Source organism: Penaeus monodon, chromosome 26 (assembly GCF_015228065.2).
Source record: "Penaeus monodon isolate SGIC_2016 chromosome 26, NSTDA_Pmon_1, whole genome shotgun sequence".
Lineage (NCBI taxonomy): Eukaryota > Metazoa > Arthropoda > Malacostraca > Decapoda > Penaeidae > Penaeus > Penaeus monodon.
The window spans coordinates 38,272,524-38,277,523 of NC_051411.1; the positions used below are offsets into that span (position 1 = coordinate 38,272,524).

The 5,000-nt window shown below is 36.4% G+C and overlaps 1 protein-coding gene across 4 annotated transcripts in view; it reads right to left on the reverse strand.

Annotated features, from left to right (window-relative positions):
- LOC119590142 (cellular tumor antigen p53-like) overlaps window positions 1-5,000 on the reverse strand; it is an 18,852-nt gene that overhangs the window by 13,839 nt on the left and 13 nt on the right. Inside the window, exon 1 of one of the 4 annotated variants that reach the window (XM_037938924.1) lies at window positions 4,857-5,000. This exon is cut by the window's right edge and continues 13 nt beyond it. The gene's annotated coding sequence lies outside the window, so the exon portion shown is untranslated. Of the gene's footprint in view, window positions 1-122; window positions 206-4,856 lie in introns of those variants that run through there. The other 3 variants (XM_037938925.1, XM_037938927.1, XM_037938928.1) reach the window with 3 other exon arrangements.

A 5,000-nucleotide genomic window follows, 5' to 3' on the forward strand; every position in this document is an offset into this window, starting at 1 on the left:
TGTGCTACACTAAGTTGAACTAATCCTAAACCTTTAATTCTACAAATCCCCCTGCCTACACACAAACAAAAACAATAATACCAATAATAATAAACCATATCAACACCACACACTATACGCACAGCAGTTCAATCTTCCCACTGTTATCGTAGTGCAAGGCAAGATCAATCTGGCTGGCGTTGCATGCCTGAGCCAACCCGGCCGGCAAGGAGGACCCACCACCACAGGACGGACACTACATCCCCTGACACCATACACCGTCTTCGCCCACTCTCAGTACTCTTGCCATTCTCACTTAACGGGAACCGCTTTCTCCCGAATTCTCTTGTCAATTTCAATAGTTTCGAAATAGACGACTGCAATCTTCCACGTTCTCAAGAGTATTTAATCACAGCAGGTGGATATTTGAAGGCATGGAAGGGTTTAAATACCATGTGAACTACCGCTAGGCTACAGCGATGTACTTAGGTGGTGCAATTCTGCATCTCGGGCGCGGCCACTCGGCTGTCCGGGGGAGTACGGTCCGTCGCAAAAAATAATAATAATAAAAATAACACGAAATTTTAAACTCGTACTCATGACAGCCTATATACTCGCGCTGCTTCTTCCATACATTTTTTCATCTATTTCGGAATTTACGCGTGAATTCTTTTTATACTGACTCAAGCAAACTCAAGCAATGACCCTGCACTTCGACTCCTTGACCCCCCTCCCCCTTGCATTCTCATGGCTGTCAGCTGCAAGGCGATCCCTTCCTCCCTCGCAACCCTTCCACGTCAGCCCACGCTGCCCATTGTTGCGTCCGGTGCTGCCCCGACGCACATTTCGCTCATGTAGGCAATGAACTAATGTATAATGTAGGTCTACCTTGATGATGCTCCCTGCTGCGATTTTTTTTCACCTTTTTTTAAAGATGTTGCAGTACATAGCTCACTGAATTAACTGATACAGATCTCACATAATTAATATTTTCAAAATAAAAATCTTATTTCCACAATATTCATTTCCTTTAAATACTAATAACAAAAATACTTTACATACACATCAAGCATAATTACAATCATCCTTGTAAACTAAGCCTGGCATATTTATGCACATTGTATGTGCTCCTGCATCATAACCACAGTTACTCTTGCACGTATATCATTTACATATTTTCTGAATAAAATTTGTTAAATCCTGGCAGAGGAATACAGATATACTTGGCAGCTGGAGGTACATTTAAATCTTGCAAAAGTGTAATTTTTAAGAATTCCATTCATATGCCTTGCTGTGATGTCATATCAGCAACTATAGGCTGTCAACAAACTATGTCTAAGATTATCAAATTACCTGACTATATCAAATAAATTCATTCTTGCTCAGAAAAAGCCATCAACAAAGACTGGTCTTATTAACTCCTGCGTATCAAGGACATTTAAATCATTAAAACGTCTCTCTTATAAGATCATCCACCCAGAAATGTTATAATCTCCCTTAGCATTAATGTCATCATGGAAATGCACACAAGCTGTAATTGAAGAGATAATCTGCCATGTTTTTACACCGAAAGGCTTTCAAATTTGTGTTATAAGTGGCTATGCGTCCTCATCATATAGTCAATTTGGCATGTGTAGTTACTAGATAATTTAATCTAGAGGGATCATTGTCTTCCGAGCTAAACTTGACGCTGCAGCTGAAATTTAGAATCTATGTGAAGCTGCTGCTATCTAATTCTCCTGTCATCTCAATGCTTTACTGAAGGTGCTCTGTTAAAATCTTTTAAAAATAATGTTACAAACAGGCAAAATACTGATGAAAAGGTGTAAATTAAAATAAATAAATCCTTTTTCAACATCTCTCAGATGTAACTTTGCTCAAGATTCGCACCATTATCAAATGCTTATATGAACAAATATAATAATACTTTATTGACGAGCACGGTCACTAATGACCCAATTACTAGTACTGCCAAACTCCTTGATTTTTGGAATTTTTATATTTTTATCTTATATTGCTGCCAGTAACATCATAATAATAATAATGTCTATAATAAAAACATTAATATTGACAGCATTCATAACAAAAAAAAGCTCAAGAACAAGTGCAATCAGACGAGGTCATGCAATCGACTCACAGACAATAGTGGCAAAGCACTTATGGAGCCATCTATGTGCAGACATTTCGCAAAAAAATACTAATAAGCACTACATTTTTTGGCAGTATGGGGTATCAGGTATATGAACTGTCAATTGTAGTTTTTTTATGCACATTTTATTTTTTTCTGCTGTTGTTTTCAATATTATATTAGGTTATCCAAAAATTAAGGAAAAGGATATACAAGTCAGATAGGAAACACTAGTAATTGGTTTCTTAGATTAAGCAATTGTGGATACAATGATGTGTATTAAGAGAAAATCTAAAAACAAAACAGTGGACAAAGTAAGTACTTTCACTATTCCAGCATCACTTGGTTAAAGAACAATAGCATTATACTTATATTCTAATAATGCCACATGCTCCATCTACCCCGTGTGTAAAAATAACGTATGTGTATGTGTATATAAACATCACATTTGTATAATCACTGCTTCATTTAAACTTATTTTACAGCTTTTACAAATATTACCTGTTGTACTGTCGAAGTGATTATGTCACAACAGCTGGTTATATTTCAACTCCTGCACTCCTTATACTTGACTGATAGTTAGTCATAATGTATTGACATCATTCCGAGTAATGTACACAAATCAACTATGACAACTATTGCTATTGTCTATGATTAATAAATCACCAAAACAAACGATTCCTCTGCAAATGCTGCTTACCTCTAAAACAAATAAATATATAAAAATGCTTGGTAGATATTTAGTTGAAGCAGTAACTCTCAAACTGATTAAAAAATTATCTAGAAACATGTAATTCAGAGCGTTTCTGCCAACCCCAAAATTCCCTATTCCTGGCCTAGTCCAATACTAAAAATTTTACTGTGCAGCCGAGATCTGAGCCAATAATTTGAAACTCAATGCGGACAAAGCACTTCCCTGTTTTGAACTGTCTTTCAAGATGCATATTATAATAAATTAAACTTCTACTTAATGTACTGCTTAAAATAAATTAACAGTGCATGCCTGAAATTATATAAAAAAAAAAAAAAAAATAATAATAATAATGAATAAATAAATAAAGTAATAGAAAGTGAGTCTACACTTAACAACAAAAGTTCTAAAACCCTACAAATCAACATGTGAAATCCGAAACTTCACATTCACCTCCCCACAGCATCAAAAACTTCTCACAAATCACCAAAAAAAGGCTTGTATAAAGACAGACAAAATTCTACAATGCCCCACTACAAAGGTACTGAAATACCACTTATTGCTCTATATTCTGATCTGAATAATAACAGTGAGCCTGTCGGCACTCCCGCCAAAGCAAACAAGCCTGTCCTTTGTTTATTTTCTTAAGATAAACATGTAGATTTCCCTAACAATCCACTGTCAAATAAAGATTAAGATCAAGGTCTATCTTCCCAGAGCATACGTTACAGAAGCTGTTGGTTACCAGGTTGAAAATGATCAACACTTGAAGCCGTAATGTTAACAATTTACCAAACAAATACCTTTCATCACTTATTTTACAAACACAAAGCAATTATGTTGGAGAATTCACAATAATAAAGACTTGTGTTACCTTTACTAACTACTTCAAAATGGATCTGCCACTTGTCGTCATACTTGTCCGGCTAAAAACTGTTTATATACTCATAGTCACATTACTGCAAGGATTACTATAATGTCAATTAGGTCATGAGATTAATACCTTGATGTCAAGTGTGAACGTATACATACACTATCCACGGTGGGTTTTGTTTTTCTATATTTTTTCTCACAAACAGACAGCTCCTGAAGTGCTATGCCTAGGAACGGACTCCTTTAGGCATTTATCATCTATATATTTACCATTTCTATTCGGACAATGCCTAACAGAAATAGATCTTATTAGAATTAGCAAATAAATCACAAGGCAAACACGTTAACAACCTATTGATATACATATGAAGTTCCAAATTGCCCGTGATAATGAATAACAAGTCAACCAGATTACAAGCGGAACATTTGATAAAATCTCTTGTTCTCTAAAGACTGGTAAACAGTAAGGCTAGATTTAAGGTTAGGTATGGTGATAGGTGGGGGGACGGGGGAGGGGGAGGGGGTGTGCCCACTTGGGTGACCCCATTAATCCAAACCCATCTGTCAATATTATAAAAAAAGGGGGGTTAAAAATGAGTTAAAGTGCCAAATACCACATTATAATAGGCCTATGACTCCTTTCTTACTTGTATTCAGTATTTAGGAAATTATACTACAAACTTATCAACCTCTACCTATACCCCTAATCAGGTGATAAATCCACATTGGAATGGAATTGGAAAAAAAAAAAAAAAATTCCACATTCCGTCAACTGTCAACTCTCTACATCTGACACTCAACCCAATCAGTTTTCTTTTTCTTTTTTCTTTTCATTATTTTTAAAAGAAAACTTGGGATCACGATTTGAAATTCCATCACCTGTAGGCTGCATTGTAGGCCTATCCCTCTCCGCCCCTTGGTAACCCGTATTATTCTCCTGCTCGAGGGTTTACAATGAGGATCAACAACCTCGAATGAGATTATTAATTATAGACAAGTCCACTAATTCGCCCAAATCGAAGAAAAGACCGAAGGAGAGAGAAAAAAAGGTATAGGATATTCGACGCCTTCAACACGTGAGGCTCGAGACGTCCCGACAAATAAACTTCTTTTTTAACTTCTTACGAGCTAATTCTCCGACCTGCGACTCTTTCAAGCATCCGTTATCTCATCCTGGGTCGTTACCTTGAGTCTGCGTCAGGTGTTACTATTTTAAAAATCCTTTCTTGGGTGTTTTTTTTTGCGAATTTTTTTCTTAAGCATTTACAGAGCCGACACTTTCCCCGCACTGGTCTCGCCTCGACTGAAGATGACGTCATGGTTAGGGCT